At 40.4% G+C, this 26,411-nt stretch overlaps 1 pseudogene; it reads left to right on the top strand.

Moving 5' to 3' along the window:
* Positions 1-1,213: 1,213 nt before the first annotated feature.
* Positions 1,214-2,015, top strand: LOC101446802 (olfactory receptor 3A2-like; annotated as a pseudogene).
* The last annotated feature ends 24,396 nt before the right edge of the window (positions 2,016-26,411 follow it).

The raw sequence follows: 26,411 nt of genomic DNA on the forward strand, positions 1-26,411 counted from the left end.
AGCCCCGACTTCTCTGTTTTTAGGATCCAGAGACCAGAGAAAACCATGCCACCAATGAATGCACACAATTCCCCTTTTTATGAACAAGGGTTTGTGTGTGTGTGACAATAACCCACACATCAATAAATGCACACTGCTACAGCATCTCTAGCTTCTGGGAACTCCTCCACCACTCCTGACCCTGCATCTCACTGCCCAAACTATGGCCATCATCACTCTCTCCCTTCTGTTAGAATTACTGAACCAAAAAGTATTTCTCATCTTCTGATTCCATTCTATTCTATGTGGAAATGACATTATTCTCAATGATACTATAGCCTTGCATATTCCATAGAAATAGAGAGACATTGATAAAAATATTTTGAGCTTCACATAAAACTTCAAAGACATCATTTGGCTCTCTGAGTTTGTCCTGCTTCATTTTGTAGACCTCTTTTTAAATGATTGGCCAATCTACCATGCCTGAGTCAAGGACAAGTAGAATGCTAGTCATCATGAAATGCAGCAACCAAACTGCACGTAGGAACAATCAACCCTCAGACTGTGCTACCAAACTTTATTTCAAGGTGATAACAGGTAATATAAATAAAATAAACCATTTTGCATTAATGTGTTATTCAAAGTCCAGTCTAAGGACTTGATTAATGGCAAGAAAACTGGAAAGTTATTGAACAAGGCATTTTGAATTTTTGCTTGCATATGTCTCTGACTTGGCTGGTCTTTTTGATATCTCCTAGGGTTGTCTTCTCTCTAATTCTTGTCGTACCTTCGCTTGAACTTCACTAATTCCCGAAACCTTTTAACCTGGGTTATGTTTCCAAACTTTAGAGTTCTGTAGAAATATGATCAATTATTCTATTATGAAATCTGCTCATTTGTTTGGGGTGATCCCTCCAAGGATAATGGAGAATTCCATTTCAATCTTTCAATATTCAAAGAGTAACACTGCTTTTATCTTAATGTTTTTCCCAAGTATTCTGGCCCATTCATCTAGGAGAAGGTGGTGGTAGCATTGGGCATCTCTGCTGAAAACAGGGTAAAGTCATTATGGTGATGGACAAAACTCAGGAGTGAGGTGTGTCATGAGACAGGGAAAAGTCTTCACCTGAGCAGCTGGGATTTTACCACGGGGCTTGGCTCAGAGAAGATTTAAACATATATGTTGATTAAATGAATGGAGTGGATTGATGTCTCTGTTCTTGGGGACCTATTCTTGCAGGGATTCATGGATCCAAAAGGCAGTACCAGCACATCTGTTTCTGAGTTCATTCTCCTGGGACTAGTAGAAACAGAGAAGTTACAATCTGTGGTTTATATTTTCTTCCTCTTGGCATACATGGTCACAATTATGGGCAACCTCAGAACCCTGGTAGCCATCTTGGTGGAGCCCAAACTCCACACCCCCACGTACTTCTTTCTTAGGAATCTATCTGTGCTGGATGCTGGATGTATCACTGTCACTATTCCCTTCAATGTTACATTGGCTCCAGTCCCACAAGCGTGCAATTTCCTGTGATGCCTGTATCTCCCAGCTCTGCTTTGCCCACTTTCTGGGTGGAACAGACTCCTTCCTATTGGCAGTTATGGCCTATGACCAATTCCTTGCCATCTGCCGGCCCCTCACCTACAGCACCCGCATGAGCCAGGCAGTCCAGAGGATACTGCTGGCTGTGTGCTGGGCTTGTGCCCTCACCAATGCACTGTCACACACTGTTGCCCTAAATACCCTCAACTTCTGTGTTCCCAACGAGGCAGTAGCTGCTGTTCTATGAATGCGCTCAGTAGGGGGCAGGGAAAAGGCCTTTTCTACATATGGCTCACACCTCACTGTGATTTGTCTATTCTATGGGATGTGTATCTTCAACTACATTTGTCTGGGTTCAGAGGAGGCTTCAGACAAAGATTAAGGGGTTGGGGTTTTCAACGCTGTTACCAACCCCGTGTTGAACTCACTCATCTACGGCCTCAGGAACCCTGATATCCAGAAAGCCCTGAGGCGGGTAATTGTGGGGTGATGGATACTGAGATGAGGGATGATAGTATCTCTACTTTCCTACCTTTCTGGCTAAGAAATTGTCATATGAGTTCAGAGACCACAAAAATTGGTCCATAAATACCTTTTTACATGTTGTGTCAGATGATTGGGTTTATGTGTTTGTCATACAAGGAGATGACAAATTCCAGAAGCCTTTCAATAACCAGAAGCCTAGTTCATTCATTCATTCTTTCTTTCCATAAATTTTATCGAATTACTTCTATGACTCAGACACCTTTCTAGTATACCAGCCCTAGGGCTGTGAACAAAACAGATAAAAGTCTCAGCACTCATGCCAGTCCCATTCTAACGTAGAAAGACAAAATAAACTCTTGGCAATCTGAAAAAGATACTGGAATTTGATTTTGGAGGTAGTTACAATAGTTGTATATATTTGCCAAAACTCATCAAATTATGTGCTTTAACTGGGTCCCATTTATTGTATGTAAATTATGCCTAATAAAACTAATAAAAAAGATTATGTACAACATGATATCATTTACATAAGTTTCCCCAAATTGCAAACATTACTAATGCACATATTTTAGGATATATATTGTCTTAGCTTACCAGGGCTGCTATGACAAACACCACAAACTGGTTGGCTTAAACCACAGGAATTTTTTGACAGACAATTTTAGAGGCTAGAATCCAAGGTGACAGTACTATCAGACCATGCATTCTGCAGAGTCTATAGTGTTCTTGTGGTGGATGACAGGCAGTTGATCTCTGCCTCTCTCCTAAGGTGATAAGCTTATGTTTTTTTTTTGTTTCCATGTATGAATTTTCTTTGCTTATAAGGACTCTGGACCTACCAGAAAAATTGCCATCCTATTTCAGTGTGGTCTCATCATAATAGGCTCTTTGAAGACCCCACTTATCACACCTACAGGACAAAGGAATAGGATTGAACACATCTTTGTGGGGACATGATTCCATCTACCAAGCATACATATGTAATAAAACTATAATGAAAAAGATGGAAGTGATAAACACAAAATTTAGGTCTAAGTTATCCCCGAAAGGGATACACAGGGAGTTTTATTTGTTATGCTGGATGGTAGATATATGGTATTTATTTTATGAAACCTTAAACATTGTAAATTTAATATACATACATGCTATTGTGAATATGAAAAATTTTATAATATAAAATAAAAAATGTGAATGATATTTTGATAAAATATGATAGTCACAGTGAACAAAGAAGGAATATAAATATACATATAGATAAATATAGAAATCAATATAGATTCAGACAGAGAAAGAAAGCTCAGGAAAAATGTACAAATTGAGCAATGGACAAGGGCCATTAAAAAACTGCACAATAACAAACAATAATAGCAGTGAAAGTTGCTCACAAATGTAGGAAAAAGTTCAACCTCACTATATTAGAGCAATGCAAATTAAAACAACAATGGGACACAGAAGACTAACCTATAAAATAAGCAAAATATTGTTAAAATGATAATATATAGTGTTGGTAAGGACATGGGAAAATAGTACAGTTCCAGATAGCCTTAAAGTAGTTAAAATACTAGCAGAGAGGTGCCTGAAGCTGAGAAGCTGCAGTTCAAAACCTGAAATGGGTATTAAATACCTACTTAGGGAAAATCTGTGGTCTAACACAGGAAATCCAAAGAACTTCCTTGTCTCCACCTGACTCCCTCATGTCACTTTAAGGCTATGTCCCACACATTTACACTAATACTGCAGTCTGAGTGGATATGCAGCCACAGGGTCCACTGTGGTTATTTACTTTCAGTTGAGCTCCAACCATCTAGATTCTTTCTCACCAGGACATATGATCAGCACTTAGGTTTGAGACCTTTTAACAAGCTTAGGTGGGAAATACCTGCATTCCCTGCAGTAGCAACAATTTATCATAATAGATTGGAGTACAAAAGGCCAAATTAAGGACTATTAACCCTCAAGATTTTAAAGGAAAGATGTATTTACTGGGGTGAAGAAGATGGAGAAGAGAGTAAGGGCAGCAACTGCCTCTCCCCTCTGTCCACCTCCTCTGCCCAGGGGAGGGGGCTCACTGCTCTGGATGTCCTCCCTTCTGGGAGCACGTGGAGGAAGTGACTCTCATGAAGCAGACTTTGACTTCTGTGAGACTCTGTCATCCTACCAGGCAGGGATGCCCAGCCTCTGGCCAGATCACTGTCTTTTGGTGCCTTCCTTCATGCTGATGATAGAGGCTTGTTTCTCATGTGCATAGCTCAAATAACATTGCAGTCCTGAAGCTGGACGTTATTTTTATTAGTTATCTGCTTCCATTTTTCTTAGACAGCAGAAATCTAATCCCATACCCTTTTTCTTGAAATTTATTGAAATATATCACTCACACATAAACATACATAAACAACAAGTGCACAATAGATGTGAACTTACAAAACAAACACATACAACATCAAACATATACAACATCCCACCCCACCACCAATAACTTGCATTGTTTTTAAACCTTTTTAACTAATGATTAAAGAGCATTGTCAAAATATTACTACTAAACAAAGTAGTTTGCCCCTAACCAATCTGATTGTTATTATATCATTTATATATAAACATACATAGACAATTAAGTGTATAGTAAAAGTTGTGAACTTACAAAGCAAACATGCATAACATCATACAAGGGTCCCCTCCATCACCCCTCCATCAATATCTTGCATTGTCATGAGACGTTTGTTACAAACTATGAAAGAACACTGTCAAAATCTTACTACTAATCATAGTTCTTATTTTACATTTGGTGTGTTTTTCCCAGAACCCACCCTATTATTAGTTTTTAAATATATATTTTTTATGACAGAAGTTGTAAACTTATAAAACGATCATGCACATGTGCAGAATTCCCAAACAACACCCCTCCATCAATACACCACAATGTGGTGTGTCATTTGCTACAGATAAAATAATATCATCTGATTGTTACCATGTCCATAGTATACATTTGGCTCACATTTTCCATACTGCTCCATTATCAACACAGTACATCTTTTGCATAGATGCAAGAATATTATATGATTACTACTAACCACAGTCCATAGGCCACTCCAGCTATATTTTTCCCATGCTTCTCCACATTCCCATCACCCTGCAGTAGTGATATACATTTGTTCTAGCTAACAAAGGACACTCTTGCATCTGTACCATCAGCCACAATTCTCACCCACCTCTTGTTTACTGTGCTATCCAGTTCCTAGATTATTCTCAAGGATTCTGTCAATTGGCATTTACATAACTAGACTACCATTTTCAGTCACATCTCCATTTATAAACTAGCTGGTACTCACTGTGTGTTACCATCCACTCTATACATTTCCACAATTTTACAGTAAAGCTAATTAAAACTTCTACATACATTAAGCAACAGTAGTCTGCTCAGTCCTTCTCTTATCTCCTTTAAGAATCCAACACCTACCACCAGGTCTTGAAGATATTTTCCAATAATTTCTTCTAGAAGTTTTATGGTTTATGCTTTTATTTTTAATTTTTTGATCCATTTTGAGTTAACTTTTGGATAAGGTGTGAGATAGGGGTCCTCTTTCCTTCTTTCAGCTATGGATGTCCAATTTTTTCAGCACCATTTGTTGAATGGATTGTTCTGTCTGAGCTGCGTGAATTTGACAGGCTAGTCAAAAATCACTTGACCATACCTATGAGGATCTGTTTCTGAACCATAAATTTGGTTCCATTGGTCTATTATGTCTGTCATTAGGGCAGTACCATGTTGTTTTTACCACTATAGGTAGGTATTATGATTTAAAGTCTGGAGATGAGGGTTCACTTTTCCTTTTTATGATGTTTCTGGGTATTCAGGACTCCTTACCCTTCCAAATAAATTTAATGATCGTGTTTTCAATTTTTTTCTTTAATGCTGGTGGAATTTTTATCGGGATTGCATTAAATCTGTATATCAATTTGAGTAGAATTGACATCTAATGGTATTTAGTCTTCCAATTCATGAGCATGGCATGTTCTTCCAGTTACTTAAGGCTTTTTTTATTTGTTTTAACACTGAGTTGCAGTTTTCTGAATACAAGTGCTTTGCTTCATTGGTTAAGTTTATTCCTATTTGAGTTTTATCTGTCATATTTTATTTTCACCACTCTTTGACACTTTGAGTTACTTTTATTGATATAATCTTCATTTCTAGACTCTCTTCCGGGCCCCTCTCTCCTGTCTTTTCTTTTCAGGCTCTACCACATCCTTTAGTATTTCCTGAAAATCTGGTCTCTTGCTTAGAAATTATCTCAGTTTCTGTTTATCTATGAATATTCTAATTTCACCCTCATTTTTGAAAGACTGTCTTGCTGGATATAAGATTCTTGGCTGGAAGTTTTTCACTTGTATTATCTTAAATATATCAGACCTCTGTCTTCTTGCCTCCATGGTTTCTAATGAGAAATCAGCACTTAATCTTATTGGATATCCCTTATATATTTTGCATTGCTATTCTCTTGCTGCTGTCAGAATTCTCTCTTTGTCTTTGTCCTTTAACATTGTGATGAGTATGTGTCTTGGAGTTGGTCTATTTGGATTTTGTCAGATGGGAGTACGTTGTGCTTCTTGGACAGGAATATCTATGTCCTTCAATAGGGTTGGGAAATTTTTTACCATTATTTCTTTAAATATTCCTTCTGCCCCTTTTCCCTTCTCTTCTTCTTCTGGGAAACCCATGACATGCATGTTTGCATGCCTTTTGCTGTCATTTAGTTCCCTGGGGCCTTGTTCAATTTTTTCCATTCTTTTATTCATCTTTTCTTTTGTGTGTTCACTTTCAGAGGCCATTTCTTCAAGCTCACCAATCCTTTCTTCTGCATCCTCAAATCTGCTATTGTATGATTTCAATGTTTTTTTAATTTCATTGATTGCACCTTTCATTCCCATAAGACCTGCTATTTTTCTATGTATGCTTTCAAATTCTTTTTTGTGCTCATCCAGTGTCTTCTTAATATTCTTAATCTCTTTAGCCGTCTCATTGAATTTATTAAGGAGATTTGTTTGAACATCTATAATTAGTTGTCTCGACTCCTTTATGTCATCTGGAGGCTTATCTTGTTCATTTAACTGGGCCGTAGCTTCCTATTTCTTGGTGTGGATTGTAATTTTTGGTTGGTGTCTTTGCATCTGGCTTACTAGAGTATTTTTTTCTGGGTGCAGTTTTTCTCTTTAGTTTAGGGCTTCCTATTGTTTCTCCCTTGCTGGTTGTGCAGTAGGAGCCAAGCATGTAGTTGGTGCTGTAAGCTGTGGAGGGTCAAGCTGCCTTCATTGCCCCAGGGACCAATGAACCTTTTTCCAACTTTCTCCTTTGCCAGGGGTTGGGACAACTTCACAGCTATGTGGAATAATCCCACGCAGGCCTAGACTGTAGCTGCCCAGAGAGACTGATGAAGTTTCACATCCCTTTCTCCCCTGCCTGGGGCAGGGTGGAGCTTCAGGTGTGGGCAGCAATCTATGCAGTGTGGGTCCAAGATGACTGCAGTTGCCCTGGAAGACCTCTGATTTTCAGTCTATGCCAGCCAAAGTTCCCTGCAGTTACCTGTATAGGTGGTGCAGGGCTCCTCAGCCTCCTCCCCGCTAGAGGTGGGGCTGAAGCCTAGGATGGATGCAGGCTGATCTGCATGAAAGAAACTGGTTCTTACTGACTGAGTTTCAGTCAGCCCGGCTTCCCCTCAGGCTCGGGGTGGAGTCAAAATAGTGGCTCCTGGCCTCTTTCTAACTTGGGCTGTTTCACACTCCCCTCTTCCTAGGGTTATCTCTTAGTCAGCCAAGTCTCCCATTCAGGAGTTGAAGTTGGCATCCAACTGTCTCCTCCTCCCCTGTTTCTGGGAAATGGAGCTTCTAATTTCCATCACAGAATAGCTCCTGGGGCAGCTCGTGTCCCCAGAGTAGGACAATCGTGGGCCTCCGTGGCTTGGCTGGCAATTTCCCAGAGAGCTGGCGCAGGTCCCTGAAGTTTCTTCCCTGCTGGAGGTGGCACTGGGGCCTAGGCTAGACTTGCAATATGATCTGGATGGGAAGAAGCCGGTCCCACCAGCACTGGGATTTTCAGTCTGCCCCGCTTCCCCTTGTGCCAGGTGCAGAGTTAAGATGGTGGCTCCCAGCCTCTTTCTGACTGGGACAGTCTCAAACTTTAGCTGTTCTCAGGATTATACTGTAGCCTGCTGAATTTCCTCATCAGTAGCTGAAATTGGTGCCCAACCGTCTCTTCCTCCCCCGTTTTGGGGAAGTGGAGCTTCTGATTCCAGCCATGGAACAGCTCCCAAGGTGGCCTGTACCTCCAGTGGAGGATGGGCACTGGCCTCTGTGGCATGGAGCGCTCTACTTATGAGTCTTCTCTGCAGATGGGCAGTCTCCTCCTTCCACTCCTTCAAAGATGTTGCAGGATGCTCTTCTGGTCTCCTAGAGCTCCCAAACAGGTGCTTTAGCTAGGTCCAGAGAGCTCTGGGTGTTTGCTAACTGCACTGCAGCAGGAGATGACTCTAGGAGCTCCTTACTATACCACCATCTTGCTGGTTGTCACCCATACCCTTTTAATGGCAATTCTAACTCTCAAAATGTTGCTCAAGATGAACAATGTTACTTTTGCACATTGTGATAGTTTCAATTTGATGAATTCCCGAGAGAAAGATTGTTTTTGAACTAACCCATTCCGGTGGCTGCAAGGCCCTTTTGATTGGACCAAGTAAACGAGGCATGACTCAGGTTGAGTCTCTCCCCTTTTGCTGGGTCTTATATAAACAGAGACACAGAGAGAGACTCGGAGCAAGGAAGCTGCCATTTTTTATCCTGCCATGTGAGAGAAGACTCGTGGATCATGTGCAGCCAGAGCTTAAGCATGAAGCCCCTATAGTTAAGCCCATGGTTAAGCCCCCAGAGCTTAAGCATGAAGCTGGGCCCATGGAGTAGCTCAAGGCTGAAGAGATGAGTGATATACCTCAGAGCTAGACTCAGGGAGAATCTGGAGCAGCCAAGAGTGAAAGGGGAAGCCAGAAGAGAGTTCCAGGAGATGGTAGATTCTGGAGGGAAGGCAGGGACCTTGGGAGAGATTAGACTCCATTTTCCCCACATGGAAGGACACCAGGATCAGCAGTAGCTGACTTGGTGAGAAAGCATCTCTACTGATGTCTGGATTTGGACATTTCATTTCATGACCTTGGAACTGTAAGTTTTACCCTAAATAAACTTCCCAGGAAAAACCCAACCCAGTTCTGATACTTTACATAGCAGCCCTATGGCAAACTAAGACAACTTTTGTCCTTAAAAGTTGGCAGAACGTCCTTTTCTTCCACACCTCATAAGGCAAATCATGACAGATGGAGCAAGACATGTTTTTAACTTTTTTTTCTTTGGTGAATCTACAGATTGGTACAGACTTTGGAGAAGAATTTGAGTAAAATGAATCAAAAACCCTGACAATAAAAATTTTTTTGACCCAGTAATGTCACATTTAGGACTTTATAAATATCCTAAAAAATAATCACATAAATGAACAAAGTTGTACATACAAAGACATTTACTTACATCTTGCAATCAATAGGGAAAGCTGAAAACTAAATATAGAATAATAGGAAATTTCTTAAATAAATTGTGATGCTTTCATTAAACGAAAAACTGGAACTGTGCAGCCATTACATAATGAATAGTTGAATATTAATTAACATAGATAATATGAATGTTAACTGAAAGAACAAGTTTCAAAAATTTTAGTTCATTTTGTAAAAAAACTTTTATTAGTTTTTTTTTTTGGATAGTGAAAATAGAGGCAATTATTTTTGGCTATTTTTGTCCTGCTATTTTTATAACAAATACATGATATTTAATTAAAAGAATAAAAGATGCAATTAATAAACATTCACTATCATGCTGTTATATGCAGAATAAATTCCAAACACCTTAAGATTTTGCTCGAGGCCTGTATAAAATCTCCCCATGTCTATCGCTCCCTTATCTCTTTTAGCTTCTGTGTCACAAACAACAGTCCAGAACCCTCAGCTTGGAGCCTCAGCTGAGTGTCCAGCTGGTTTCCAGCCTCCCTATCTTTGCCCAACTGTCCTTGCTTAATAACAGCAGCACTTAACTGTGAACTGGGCCCTCTGCTGAGGGCTTTTGCACATTATCTCATTTAATCCTGACAAAAACCAGTGAAATAAATTTGCTGTTATTCTCAATTTACAGATAAGAAAACAAGGTGTAAGGATGTAAAATGATTTCCAAAGGCATGCTGATGAGGCATAGAGCTAGAATAAGAACCTGGCTCTTTGGTTCTCCAAATGTGAGCACTCACTTCTCCACCATTGTGTGTCATTCAAGAAGTGAACTTTCCTTTCGCTGCTGCTTTTACATGATAACTATTTTGCATTTCTTCAATCTTAGCTCATTTCTCATCATCTCAGGGACATCTTTCCCAAACTAGCTGCCCGGCCAGAATTCCTCCCTTGGTGCCCCTAAAATCCTGCAGAGGACACACCCATTGCCAGCATGGCATTACGTGATTGTCTTCTCCCCCTAGGAGATTGGGAACTTCTGATCCATGTTGGTAACTGAGTATAAAAGCCCTATGATGTCCAGGTATTGTGAATTAAATGAAGGATGGAAGAATTATATGTCATCAAATCAATTCAATTCTACCTGTCCTTCAAGGTCAAGGTGATGCCTTGCACCTGGTGGAGGAATTGTCCCATCTCCAATTCAACGCCCTCTTTCCAAACTTACCCTTATGTCAAACTCTGAAAGGCTTTTCCCAGGAGAAGCCTGCCCAGGGCCCCATGCATGTTTTGTGCTCAGGTTGTAGATGAAAGGGATCATCATGGTGTCACTACAGTGTACATCACTGTGACCATGGAGTCCTTCATGGAGGAGGTGAAGGGGCTGCAGAAACAGCACAAGTGTCTAATAGAATAGGGAGACCACAGCCAGATAGGAGACACAGGTGGAGAAGGCTTTGGACTTCCCAGTGGTTAATGGTATTCGGAGGATGGCTCTGACAATACAAACATAGGACATGATCATGAATCCAAAGGGGGTTAGGACGATGAGGCAGCCCATGGCAATCAGCACTAGGTGGATTATCTGGGTGTTGGTACACGTGAGCCTCAGCAGGACATACATCTCACAGAAGATAGAGCGGATCTCCTGGGACCCACAGAAGTTACCCTGGACAAGAGGAGGGTGAGAATGAGGCTGTAGAAGACAGAGAGTACCCAACACAAGCCCAGAAGTAAGACGGAGAGCCTAGGGCTCAAGGCCATGGTGTAGAGGAGGGGGCCAACTACAAAATGGATTTGCCTAAAATTCACACATTCCCTGTAAGCCAGGGTGCAGTGATGAAGACTGCATTGTCAGTTGCTGATTCAATTCTAAGCTTTGCCTCTTTCTAACTGTGAAACCCCAGGCAGGTTACTTGTGCTCTTTATGACTTGTTTTCTTCATGTGGCAAAATGGAATGGGGCAAGGGTAATATTTAGTAAAAAAGTGCAGAAAGAACTGGCATGCATTAACCATTTGATAAATATTGCTTATTATTATTGCTATAAAATAGTTTAAACTACAATGCAAAACAATCCCACCTATATTATCAGCAAACAAATGTAAGCATTAAAATATTAACATGAAGGGGGCAAGACCTTTAAATTCTCCAGAAGAACAAAAAATAAAATACACGACTACTAATATCAAGAATCTAGATTGTTTAAATATTGCATGGGTGCATACTTCCTGAATCAAACTCAAATATTACCTTTTGGAAGTCAGAATTTGTAACAGAGATTTTGAGAAACAAAACAATTTTAAGCATGGCAGGAGAATGGTTTCATGCAGTTTGAGTTAGTTTCCCCCTGTTGGCTGTGAAGACAGTGGATTGCAGACAGACAGGAGCAGAAGTAGGGAGGGTCAGGAGGCCACTGCAGGGGTGAGGGTGGCCTGAACTAAGACAGGTATGAAAGAGATAGAGAAAGAGAATAGCTCACTACATCTAGAGGTAAATTCATGAAGACTCAATGGTGGACTGGATCCTGGAGATAGAGGAAAGGGTGAAATAAAGGTTGACCATCTATTTCTGACTTGGGTAACTTGAGGTGGGGGCATAATGGATTAATATGGGGAAGAGTTTGAGCTCCTGAGAGATAAGCAGGGGGTGGCAAGCACATATTTGTATACATAAATCTTAAGTCAGAAGAGATGTCTTAGATCGGGTATGTTTTTCAAGTGTATTGGCATATACAAGATTTCTAAAGTCATGGACATAGATGAGTTCATCCACAGAGCAAAGAGACAAAGAAAAAGGAAAGAAGATGATCCAGAATCAAGGGTTGAGGAGACCAGAAATGCTGACATGGAGCTCCACTGGAAGAGGAAAAACCAGTAAGAGAGGGGGGAAGGAGTGGCCAGAGAAGAGGAAAGAAAGCCAAGGCCATTTGCTGTCATATAAGGAAGATCAGTTTAAGAAGGGATTTAAAGATCTCCTATCCTCTTTTCCTCTCAGCAAATAAGAGGAGTTTGAGAATATGCTAGGAATGTCCATCTTCAATGAAACTAGGAAACACACACAGTCCCAAACTACCAGACAGCCTGCTATGAGCAGTGGAAATTCAGCCCTGGGAGGAAGCATGCAAAGAGAAATGATAGTTGAAGAGACAATGGTGAGATCACATATGACAATAAAACTCTGAGCCACAATCTCTGCAGCAACTGGTCCAAAATAGTCAGGGCTTCATCAACAACAGACTGCCAGCTTCTTTATTTTTGTCCCTGCTTCCAACTCAGTATCAACAAGAGACAGTAATTTGCTTTCCAAACAAATCACATAATATATCCAACTTCTTGTTAGCCCACCTCTAGCTTCCCTAGGCTAACAACCTCCAATCAGAGTGTACCTAAAGCTTTCCTCTTTTATAGTATCAAGCTTTTCCACTGGGCTGCCTACCTTTGAGTTTCTACCAAATAAAAGTGATAGTAGTTAACTCCATGCTAAAGCAAACTGAGTAAATGGCCTCCATGTGCTCTCATTTGTGGGATATTCATTTATTTTCATAGAATATGCCATAGATACATAGAATATGCCTCTTCAGGTCCTAGAAGCCAGAATTGTACATAGCAATCCTTGCTGAAAGAACAAAACCAGTGATCTTAGTTGGGACAAGATCTGTGTTTTGGAAATGGTTGTTGGGGTCAAAAATTAATATTTGACACCAGGGGCATTTAGGCTTCACGATGCTTTTGTTGAGAAATAAGAATGTATAAACTTGCTGGAGACTATCTAACAAACCACTCCTGCCTCCTGCTTCTGTAAATCTGCCTGCGAGAGCATGACTTTGCAAAAGGGGAACCAGACACCAGAGGGAAACTGGCTACTCCTGGATGGCCGAGTCTCCATCCCAAAGGGGGCTGCTACACTCTTGTTCAATAATACCACCAGCACACCAACCTGGGAAACACTGCTTAAGGAGCTCAGGTCAGGAAATATTACTACATTGCCTGGATGGCCTCGCTCTGCAACACCGTTAGCAGCCGATGTCGAACCTACTCTAGAAACAACCTCTCCCAACATCCCCAGGCCCTGGCTGACATCCAACACACAGAAACTGCCCATTTTGAAGACTTAACAATGAACTTTACAGTAATAAAACCAAGTTGAGGGTATAGGTACTTAGTAGTAATAATGTGCACCTTCCAGGCTGGGTCAAAACATTCCCACCCACACTGAAAAAGCAAGAGAAGTAACTAAAGGTCTGCTCTGAGAAATAATTCCCTAGCATGGGATACCCTTACCCACAGGCAGTGACAATGGCCCAGCTTTTGTAGCAGCCATCATCCAAGAGCTAGCAAAAATGTTAGGAATAAAGTAGAAGCTCCACGCAGCATATAGGTCCCAGAGATCAGGGAAAGTGGAATGCATGAATTGAACCCTCAAAACCACCCTAGACAAGTTATGTTAAGAAACTGGCCTCCAAAGGGTGGATCTGTTCCCATTAGCCCTCCTTAGAGTCATATGCACCCCTGGGCCCTCAAGCTATTCACCTTTTGAAATCCTGTTTGGGTGACCACCCATAATAATTTGAACCTATAAGGGAAATCTCAGAATCCTAGGAGAAACTAGCCAACATTCCACCCTCCAAAAATTGGGAAAAACCCTAGCCCAAGTACACAAAACTGTCCTGTCTCAGGATCCCATCCCATTAGGTCACCAAGTCCACCCACAATTACTTGGAGACCTAGTTTGGGTAAAAGACTGGAAAAAGGAGCCCCTCCAGCCTGCCTGGACAGGCCCACATACTGTTATCCTTGTAACCCCCACTGCTCTCAAAGTTTCAGGTATTGCTCCTTGGATTCATCATACTAGAGTTAAAAGGGCACACTCCAATGAAAAGCAAGATGACTGGATAACTCACCCTATACCTGACTATCCCTTGAAAATCCGAAATGCCCGGATCCACCGAGAGTTGCCATCACTTGACTAGATAAACTCCTGTTCCCTGTGGTTCCTGCTCCTCTTTGGACTGCTTGGCTTACTGTTTGGGACTGGACTAGCAGCTACAACTCTCAGAGACTGGAGTATAGTTGAAAGAATACTAATCTTAATAACATACTTGTGTCTTGTAAGATGCTTTGCTACCTTAAGTTGGTTTTCTTCACTTGGTTTGGGGCCACTGTAAACCCCTAGCCCCACTGTATTGGGTGCTACAAGGCCATCATATCCACTGCTAGACAGAGGCTAAAGCAGCTCCAGGACAATGGTCTCTTGTCCCCGCTTTTAACTATTACACTATGGGCCTGCAAAATGTTATAATATCTGAACTGTTACCTTATGTTCAGAAAATGGGCAAAAGTTCTTGATGGGCACAGTAAAACACTGGGACAACCCAGTAAGCCAAGGAAGACTGTATGCTAGGCCTATCTCCCATGAGTAGGCATGTCCTATGGGGTAGGGGTGCAGGACCAAGCCCAGGAGAAAGTCTTAGAACAGGTTCATGTCAAAGTCATCTGACTAGCGAAGGTCCCAAATATCAGTGGGTAAACTTCACAGAATGCCACCAACTACTCAGCTCATAGCCTCCATTAGGCAGGTGGAGTGGTTAGTCAACACTACATATACTCTCCTCCTTAATGCTCACTGAGATGCTAACATCTGTTGGTTTTGCCTGCCCCTCTCAAGGAAACCATTTATAAGCACCCCATTTCCTCCAGGGTAGACCCCCAACCAAGCCTTAGCTAAAATTAAAAATGAAATTGCCCCTATTGGCCCCATGGCCCTCAACATCTGGCTCATTCTCTCAGAAGGCAATAAAAGCAATATAACCTGCTATCTGGGTAAAAACTCTGATCTAACATCAGAATTGGTTGGGACCATCCCTGCAAACCTATGTACTGCCAGTAAAACCCTAGCAAACAACCTGACCATGTGTAGCCTCCCAGGATTGTTCTTCCTATGCAGAAGCATGGTGTATATATGCTTAGAAGCCAATTGAACAGGGAGTTGCATCATGGTGTTCTCAACACCAGAAGTATCAGTGTATGCCAAAAATGAGCTAGAGCAAGTCTGAAACCTGCACCAAGAGTGGGCCAGATGAGCTCTGCTCACCACTGTCCTTATAGGAGCAGGTATAGTCACAGGAGTAGGAACCGAACTGGGAGGATTGGGTCCTTCCTTTGACTTTTATTACAAATTCTCCTGAGAACTATACAAGGACATAGAATGAGTTGCTGACTCCCTAGTCTCCCTTCAGAGCCAAGTCAACTAACTAGCCATAGTAGCCCTGCAAAACAGGAGAGCCCTAGACCTATTAACATCAGAAAAAGGAGGAACATGTATCTTCCTCAGGGAAAAATGTTGTTACTACATCAACCAATCAGGAATAGTTTATACCAAAGTAAAAGAGCTGAGGAACTGGATCCAGAAAAGAAAAAGGAACTAGGGGAGTCATGGAGCTGGAATCTGGGACAATGGTTCTCTTGGCTCCTGCCCCTAGCAGGTCCCTTGATTACTTTACTCATGTTAGTCACATTTGGCCCCTGCATAGTCAATGCCCTTATCAGGTTCATTGAAACAATGGTAACCCAGAGAGCAACAGCAAGAGTTCTGACCCTAAGAGACTATAAGCCACTTAGCATGAATGATGCCCTATAAAACTTATAAGGGCATCAAAGGGGGGAATGTTGAGAAATAAGAAAGTATAACCTTGCAGAAGACTATCTAATAAACCTCTCCTGCCCCCTGCTTCTGTAAATCTGCCTGCGAGAGCATGACCTTGCAGAAGACTATCTAATGAACCCTCCTGCCTTCTGCTTCTGTAACTCTGCTTGCATATTACAGTAGAAAATTTGCCTGCCAGCCCAGCAACACATTAGCCAATAAGTAAGAGCCATGCTAATTCTATATAAAACCCAATATAAACCTGTAAAAACTGTAAGATGGGACTCAGAATTCAGAGATTGATTTTTCTCTGGGGCTGCATGTAATAAAATTGTTCCTCTGCCTCTCCAAATGCCATTTGGGTTTCTTTGCTGCTTAGGTCATCTGGGTTAGCTGCAACACTTGCACTGCATACACAAAATCCTATTACTATGAAAAAGTGAAGAAAATAAATTATATGGTTGGGAAGAACCAGCTCCAGTAAAGGTAGTGTAGCATGCTAGTTAAAATATTAGGTTCTTGTGCCAGAATGAGCTGGGTTCAAATTCTAGCACTGACAAGTTGCTGTCTGACTGACCTTGGGCAAGTTACTTAATCTCAAGTCTCAGAATTTTCACAGGTCTAGAAGGAGTAGTAATAGCATTTATTATGGAGAATGTTTTTATAAGATACATCATAAGAACTCAGGCTCAGGTACAACAGAAACTTTCAGCAAAGGACCTCTTTATTACTAACACAGCACAAACAGACCAAAAGAGCAGAGGAAGAGATCCCACAGTAGTTGGTCTCCCTGGGAGGTCAACTACTTGGGTCAGGGTGGGTGGATGGATGCCCCACATTCCCTTGGAGAAGAGAGACATATCTGTGCTGCCCCAGGGCAGGGTATTTATACTACCCTAGGGGGAGGGGGCCCTTCCACTGAGAGTTCCTACCCTGACAGGCAGCTGGAACTGCTGGTTCCCAGGTTCCACTTTAAAGGTATGGTAGGGACTTTCATTAGACCTAACATCTCCCTCAGGCTGCAGGAAGGAAAATCTTGAAACATCTGAACACAATAGAAAAGTAGGCTGTGGTAAGCAAGGTCTGGGAAAGGTCACTAGGTTTGTCCTGGACTATTTCAGCACCTCCTTCATTTTGCCATCTTCATTGAGAGGATTCAATGAGGTGATGCAATAAACTATTAGCATAGAACCTGCAGTGGAATAATTTCTCCATAAATGCGAGTTGCTGCCACTATTGTAACTACCTTTGTCTATCTTTGTCAGGGGATACAAAGGAAAGGCTAAACCTTTCCTTCTCATGCCACATAACGCAGGGTCAAATGGGACTTGACCCTGAGTGATGGAGACCTCCTCCAGACCAGAACTCCATGCTGGTGCTGGCCCACAATCTCTGGACCAGGGGTGCAAAGAACAGAGATCAACTCTGGTTAACTGAAGAGTAAAGTAGTTCATTGCAAGGATATTTATTAGTTCTCAGAATCAATGATGAGGCAGGAGAAATAGCTCAGAAAATAGGTGGAAATGGAGGGTGGTAAAGCTGAGCTCACCCCCAGGAACTGCCTGCCTAAGCCCAGCTGCCCTGGGCTCTGCTGCCATCACTGCTCACTGTGCCACCCCCGGGCATCCACAGCAAAGCTGCTGGATCTGTGGTCTGGAACTTCTGCCATAGTCACTGCAGACAATCTTGGTCTGTCTGAACATTTGCATCACTTCTTCAAGATTGAAAAACCTGGCTGGGAGCATTTAATAGGCTGTAACTTTGCTACATACCTGTACACTAGGAGAGGTGGTGAATTTCATGTTGGGTACTTATAATCTGCCTCCCTTTTATTTTTCATTCCAAAAAATGGCAAATTTATTTCTATCCTAATCAGCCACAAAAGTCAAGTACTTACAACTGTCCTTCTGAAATCACTTGTCCAAAAAACAGCTTTCCTCATTCAAAGAAAATAATAATAAACGGAGGAGGAGAAGAAGAGGAGGAGGAAGAGGAGACTAAGTTGGACACAAAATAGTTAGAAAGAAAAAATTAATAAAGGAATAGAAAATGCAATTGATAGGTGAACAGTATATACCAGAAAACTTTTGTTACATGTGGATGAAATTTCATGATTAAATGCTCCTGCCAAAATTCTCAAATTTTGCCTTTTCTTCTAAAACATGATATACTATTTTTATAGTAAGTTCTGATATTTTTATTATTTTTACTTCTCAAAGTCCCTGTTTTTGTTTTCTTTCTTTTTTTTTCTGCTGTTTCCAACTTCTGCAAACTTATTTCCTTGTATTTCATTTCCAGGGACAAAAGTTAGGGTCCAAGACTCATAAAGAGTGGAAAACAATTAAACTAACCCCACACTGAAACAAAAACAGAAAGAGAAACCTCGACATAAGAAACTTGAAATAAATTAGACTGCACCTAGTCTGCAACCTGATTTTGAGTCATCTCCTTGGTCCAGAACATCCACAGAATACACTTAAAATTAAGGTGATGGGAAAGTTATTGAATATCATATTTTGGGTGAGATAATATCTTCCTAGTATCAAATTACTTCTACAAATGAATTTTCAAACTCAATGTGCAGCAAAAATAAACATAACCCAACATTCTCTGAGAATATAGATATAGAACAACAATAAAAAGATAGTATAAGTAATATATGTACTATGGGATTATCAAATTATGGGATAGTTTTCAGTTTCTCAACCCCTATGTCCTTGGGAAGCGAGATTCTGATGTGAAGGTGAAAGAAGACACATGTATTATATCAGAGTTTATTTAAAAATCCTTTACCTGAAATGGAATAAACAAATCAGTATAAGAATCCACAAGAGACCTGATCTCCCCTGAAAAGGCCTAGAAACAATGACCAACCCAGTAGTGATAAGCATCACTAGTGTCCTGATTGCAGATATTGAACCACAATTTCACACTAAAAACTCAGGGCTTCTTGGCAAAGTGGCTGTTCCAAAATGTGGGGGGGATGGGTGACAGAAGAATCACCTAACAAGGAGATATCAAGAACTATCAGATAATGTCACAACAACGTAGGATACTCCTTGTAAGCCTTCCACTGGACAAAGAATGATAAAATACATTTCAATAAGGATAATGAATTCTATGGATCAAAACCCATAATATATGTTTAAGGGCATGTTTCAATAATGATATAAAAAGCTAAGAGGCCACATTTACACCTTGACAGGGAATTTACTCTTTTTTAAAACAGATCAACTCAATGATCAAGCATTTGTCCTGTTTTGCTTCTGTAAGCTGTACCAGGAGGTAAATAAATAGATGAGGGAAGTGTCTCTATACAGTTATTCCAGATAATGAATTAAAAGGAACTGATGAAGTTGGAATATTAGCACTCTGAAACTCTCTAAGAATTATGTGAGGTAAGTACTGAGCATCAGTGGTGGTTAACATAGTAAAATGATACAACCGGGGAGTGGGTGTAGTTGAGTGGTTGAGTACCTCCCTTGGACGTATGTGGTCCTGGGTTCAATCTCCAGTACATCCTCAAAATTTGGCTGAAAATGAGACAATAGATGTGATTTGTCTCATGATGAAAGAACACACCACCACCTGGTCTTGTCAAAAGGCTAAACCTGAATTGAAGCAAGCCCCAAATCAAGCAGCCAATTTGTAAAAAATTTGGAAGAAGAGAACACATTGAATGGCACCTAGAATTTCCCATCAACCATAGCTAGGCTTGGGAGAGTCTATAGGTGAAATAGGCTGTGTTCTTACATAAATGAAGCATAAGAAAAAGAAAAGGAATAAAAGCAAAACTTGTGAATTAAAAAAAGACTGAAAAGATACATTTATTTTTTAATAAAATAGTGTGTGAGGATGACCATATGGTGACGAAATTACAAAGAAATGGCAAAAAGCAAAGGTCAGGATGGTGGTTTCTTTTGGGTGTAAGGAGAGAACTGTGATGGGGATGGAACACATGGGTGAGCTTTTGGGCTTTGCCAAAGTTTTATTTTTTTTTTCACCAGGGTCTTTGGGTCCAGGCTGATTGGTTGCCTTGTAATAACTCACTAAGCTACAGTTTTGTGTTATGTGGATTTCTTTATCTATGTTTCATTTTACAATGAAAGAAAAAATCACATGTACAAGTGAGAGACCCAAATACAGGTATAATTTTCAAGACTGACAATGCATGTCAGTAAACATGTGGAAGCGCAGAAACTCTTATTCTCCACTGGAGTGAAGACAAATCAGTTCTAGAGCTTTGGGAAAAATTTGACGATATGTAATAAAGTTGGAAATATCCATCATGTAAATACCCAACTTAGGCAGTGAAACAAAAAATGAAGATAATCAGTGGTTGTATATGTCAGCATCGTGGTTCAGAATGTTGAGGTGGGTGTTGTGGTCAGGAGGAAAGGGAGGGAATCAGAGGTTCTGGCAATAATGTACTTCTTGACCTGGGCAGTGGTTACATAGTGTTTATATTACATTACCTTGTTAACCTGTATGTTTATGCTTTATTCATTCTTCGGCTTGTGAATTAACTTTCACAATAAAATTAGAAAAACTTATGGATACTAACATATCTATGCACACGAGAAAGTTTAAACCTTAAAGGGAAGCAGATGTGGCTCAAGCAATTGGGTTCCCATCTACCATATAGGAGGTCTAGGGTTCGATGCCCAGGGCCTCCTGGTGAAGGAAAGCTTGTTCCTGTGGTGAGCTGGGCCATGAAGAGTGCTGACCTGTGTAGAGTACTGCCCTGCGTGAGTGTGCTATCACTTGCAGGAGTGCTGGCCTATGTGGAGAGCTTGTGCAGCAAGATGATGCAACAAAAAGAGACAAAGAGGAGAGATAATAAGAGACATAGCAGACCAGGAAACTGAGGTGGCACAAGAGAATTATTGCCTCTCTCTCATTCTGGAAGTTCCCATTATCGGTTCCCACAGCTGCCTAAGAATACAAGCAGACAGAGAAGAACACACAGAGAATGGACACAGAAAGCAGACAATGGAGGGAAGGGGGAGAAATAAAAAAAAACAAAAACCCAACAAACCCCCCCCCCCAATCCTTAAACTTGCCATTATTAATAAAAATACAACACAGATTGTGCATACAGATTTTCATTCAAGAATTTAGAATAGAATAAGCAAATAAAGCAATGGAAAGATGAAATAATGAAATAATGAAAGATGAAATAAAGAAAGAAATAATGAAAGAATATAGAATTCAGATGAAATTAAGAAAAGTAAGAAGAACTGATTCTCTTGAAAATTCCTAAATAAAGCATTAACTAGTATAATTTTTAAAATCATAAAATTATGAATCAAAGAGGGAAGTCACCACAAAAAATAATTTTTAAAATTATAAGAGAATATTATGCATGATGACAGAAGTAAACTTGAAAACCCGGACAAAATTGATGGTTTTGTAGGAATATTAATAAACTCAAGAAGATATGAAAACCCAATCAGATCTATGTCCATAGATAAATGGAAAATTGTTGAAGAGATGCCACTGATGAAAATGCCAGTCTCAGAAAGTTTTAATGTTAGCTATATCCAAAGTGCAAAAAATAAATAATTTTGATACAATTGAAAATGTTTCAGGATTTAAAGGATAGTTCCTGAATCATTTTTGAAAATCCAGCATAACACTGTAGGAAATCATGAAAAAAGGGAGAAAATATAGTTTCATACCATTTAAATTTAAGGAAGCAAAATTAGAAAAATGTCAATTCTGACCAAGAATGCAATAAAGTTTTAATGTTAGAGAATTTGTTAAAGTAAGTCAACCCTATTAAAATTTCCTGGCAGAAAAAAACCCTTTGATGAACTCAATGGGTGCCAAAATGTATTTAATATAGATCAATATTCATTGAAAATGGAAATTTGAATTAAATGGGAACAGATGGAAGCATCATATCCTGATTATATTTTGAGGATTTGGATCATTGAATCCAATATGTATCATTATTTATTTTTGTGTAATATTAAAGTATTCCCTTTTGAAATAAAAAACAAAGTTTGAGGGCCATCATTTTCTAGCCAATGCAATTAGATGATAAAATGAAGAAAATCATAAGATATTGAGAGTGGAGAAACATCATCATTATAAAATCAGGTCTTAAAGACAAAGAGAATCAAATAAGGGGAAAAGACTTAAATCAGCTCTCCAGTTCGATTTGTTCCATTTCTCTGTTCTTACAGCAATAACACAATATTTTACTGGGAGAAGACACCTATTTTCCTTTTTCCTCAAAGTTGATATAGTTATTTGTAGCCATTTATTGGTCCATGCAAACCTTAATCTTTGAAACCTCAAAAACAACAGTAACAACAACAAAAACAACCAACAACTGAAATATTTTAAGATTACATTAAATATACACTCTGGTTTATTGAACTTACCCCACTCAGCTAACATGGAGGTGAAGAAGGTCAACTACCACACCAGGGAGCCAAGAGTGCCTACAACTGAAAGCGGGAGAATTGCATCCAGCATCCATGTGGAATCTAAGCCCCCTCTTGATATAGATGTGGAGTGGACACAACCATTCTAAGGTGCACAGGATGGAGGAATAGAGTATGGATTAGAGTGGACTTACTGATATTCTATTCATGAACTATTGTGATTAGTAATCGAAGAAAATGTGGCATTGGTGTGGAGAAAGTGGCCATGGTGGCTGCTGGGGGTAGGGAGTGGGAGGAAGAGATGTGATGTGGGGGCATTTTTGGGAATTGGAGTTGTCCTGGGTGGTGCTGCAGGGACAGTTACCAGACATTGTATGTCCTCCCATGGCCCACTGGGTGCACTGTGGGAGAGTGTGGGCTATGGTGTGGACCATTGACCATGAGGTGCAGTGGTGCTCAGAGATGTATTCACCAAGTGCAGTGAATGTCCCATGATGATGGAGGAGATTGTTGTTATGGGGGGAGGAGTGGGGTGAGGGGGGTATATGGGGACCTCATATTTTTTGAATGTAACATTAAAAAAATAAATAAAGAGAAAAAGAAAAATATATATATATTCTAATTTAGGAGAAACACCACCTTTACTTAGTTGTCCTTTTCAAGAAGGTGGAATATGTCTCCTATTCTTTCAGATTACCTTCCAACTCTCTATTAAAGAATTAAATATTTCTTCAGAGAAGTCTTCTATTTTTTAATTTAAATTTATTCCTAGACATTTTATACCTCTGTGGATGATATCTTTATTACATTTCCAATGCGGCTGTTAACTGCTGTGGAAAATGTTGCCGAATTCAATGATGATCTTTTAATGACAATCTTGCTGAAATCTCAGTTCGAATAGTTGCTTTTTTCCTAAACAGTGATCATATCATATTCAAATAATGACAGTTTTCTCTCTTCCAGTGAACATTTACACCTCTTATTTATTTTCTTTGGAATAGTATCCAGAGTCTCTAGGCTCGACTTGTTTACTTTCTTTGCTTCTCTCCCCATCATTCTCTTTCCTGGGAGGGCCAATTTCTGAGGCCCCCAGAGGATAACACTGTACTGAAGATATCCCTATGAGAGAGAAGATATCAGCTTATTTTCTTCTGTTTTCTTATATAAAACTTCATAATTACTTTTTGTGCATAAGTGGGTGTGCCAAGCTCCTCTTCTTTCTAAACAGATCTTCCTGGCTTCTGTGCCCATTCCAGGGTGAGTTGTCTTACGGGTCTTTCTTCTGCTATTAAAAACAGAGAAGGGGCACTCATTGCCAGCAGCTCAAACATGACTATTTAGGGTGCAATATTTAGGGGAAGAGCTGGGACTATAGCCCAGAGGTCCTGGCTCCATCTCTGGGCCCCTTGCCCTTGTCCCCCCCTCTTGAATGAAGAGTGAATGAATGAAGACTGCTCTCTTCACACTCAGGGGTGAGTATGAGGGGCTCACTGAGTCCAGTTCCCTACCTGGACCTAATCCATCAGGTATCCTGGAACCTTCACCCTTTCAGAAGGCCTTGTTGAGTCTTTTAAGGAAAAATGGTCTTCAGGACAAAGAACTTTGTTGGAATTCCAGCATAGGAAGTTGTCTTTACTGGTAAGGTTATAAGGCCCTAAGAATGGAAATGCTGGTGGAGCTCCTCAGGGAAGGGTGTCAAGGAGACCCCATAAGACACCCTGGATGTTCCTGGATGATGAGAGTCATCCCAAATTTCACAGATTTTAATCAAGCTGTATCCCTAGCCACCTGAGGCATATTAGCAGTTGTTTCCTTGTTCTCCTTTCCTTGACTATGACTTATTTGTGTGTAAGTCTTATTCATTAAAGCAGTTTACATGGAAAGAACCATGTCAGCCCATGGATTGTTAAAGTACCTGCTCTTTCCCATGAAAACAAAGGGCAGCAGCAGTCCCTGCAGCAACCTTGCACTGTACCCTTGTATCTACACACCTCATAAAGCATACTAATCCATAAAAGTCTAGCCCAACTTCCAACATGAAGAAAGCCATCCTTGACAACACCAACTCACATGATGCCCTTTTTCCTGAAATCCTATGGACATTTAAATATCAATTTATTTAAATAGTAAATATTGAGCACCTGCTATGTGCAAAATGAAGTATTATAAGGATTTCTATTTAAAAATTGAATCAAACAGGCTAGTCTCACTTCAAGTTGCTTATAGTGTAATAGGGGAGAGATGCTCTATAGAGAAATGACTTTGCTAGAAGGTTAACAAGTAGTAAGTTCCATGCAACAATATGTAGTGGGAGTTTAGGAGAAAGAGATCATTTTTAGATGGTGAAATTTTAAGGGAACAGTAATTAGATGGCCAGCATTGGAGTCAAGTCTTAAAATATTGGGACTCAATGGAGTTGGAGGAAAGCTGTTTCAGGTAGAGAAAAAATCACGAGCAAAAAAGGTGGAAAATCACAGGGTCACAATCTAATGGCTTGGTTAAGATGGACCCCAAAGAGAAAATGGGGAGTAATTCTTAAATATAACCTATGTAGACTGCTGTTATCCACCCAATGATTTGTCTAACAACAAAGCATTTATCAATTGCCAATTTTGTCAATGATGATCAGAATGGTGGAAGATTCCAGCCCCCCCAAAACACCCAAATAATCTCAGAATTTAAAGGAGTCCTTAGAGATGGCCATATCCAATTTCTCATTTATGTGGAATCCCTCTTCAGCCTCCCAATTCCCTGGACATGCACAACAGAGACCTCACTGGGGTGGTCACTGAGAGATCTGAGAACTGGAAATATTCTTTGGTGGGAATAGAGGGGTCAAGGAGATGAACATCACCCACCTGAAGTGTGGGTAAGGCTGTAGTTACTTTGTAGTTACAAAAGCAATGAATAAGGGAGGGAGAAGCCATCACCGGGGCTTCCAGGGTGCAAAGAAGCCAGAAGTTCTCTCTTCTGTTGAACGTTAGAATCACGCGGGAAACAGTAATAAAGCACCCTTGTCCAGGCACCACCCAATGCCAATTAAATCAGAATTCTTAGTGATAAACTCTGGTCAAGAGGGCTTTTCAGATGATTCTAATAATCATCCTGATTGAGACTATGGTGTAAGAGAGTGTCAGCATTTGTAGCTGAAAATATTCACCAACAGAGGTGTATAAGATATCTTAATTTTCTGTAACTTTACTGTTTATTTGTTTAAACGGTTGTCTCTTCCCTTTCAGGATTATCTATAAAAGTAAAGTGAGATAAAGCCCATGTCTTAATATTGAAGAAATGCCAAGAAAGCGATTGTGGAGGCAGTACTGGGAAGTGTCCAGTCAATTACATCTGAGAGAGCAGTGATATATTAGAATTACCCAGGGAGCCATAAAAACTGCTGGTGCCTGGCTCCTACTCTCAGAGATTCTGATTGAACTGGGTTAGGATTGGAGCCCAGGCATCAGAATGTTTTAAAGTTCCTAGATAATATTGATGTGCATTCAAGGTTGAGACTCAGGTGGTAGAGTATGGAAGAGAAATGAACGGCCAGGGATTTCCTACAGTCTTTGGAAAGAAAGGAAAGTATAAGGCAAGAAGGGAGTGTCTGATGAGGATTTTAACAGCCACAGGAGCCATATGTTTGTTCTTTGACAATGATGGCAGTAATGGGATCAGAGACCCTGGGGCACATACTGGGTGACCAGAGAAAAACCCAAATCACCTGAGGGTATCAGGGGAAAGACACTTGCTGGCTGGCAAAGGGAGAGCTAGTCACAAGGGATAGAGTGTGTTTTGACAGGAAGTACAACTGAGAGGGGCAGTTGCTGACTGCTCAGGACCC

Source organism: Dasypus novemcinctus, chromosome 21 (genome assembly GCF_030445035.2).
Source record: "Dasypus novemcinctus isolate mDasNov1 chromosome 21, mDasNov1.1.hap2, whole genome shotgun sequence".
In the NCBI taxonomy this organism is placed as follows: domain Eukaryota; kingdom Metazoa; phylum Chordata; class Mammalia; order Cingulata; family Dasypodidae; genus Dasypus; species Dasypus novemcinctus.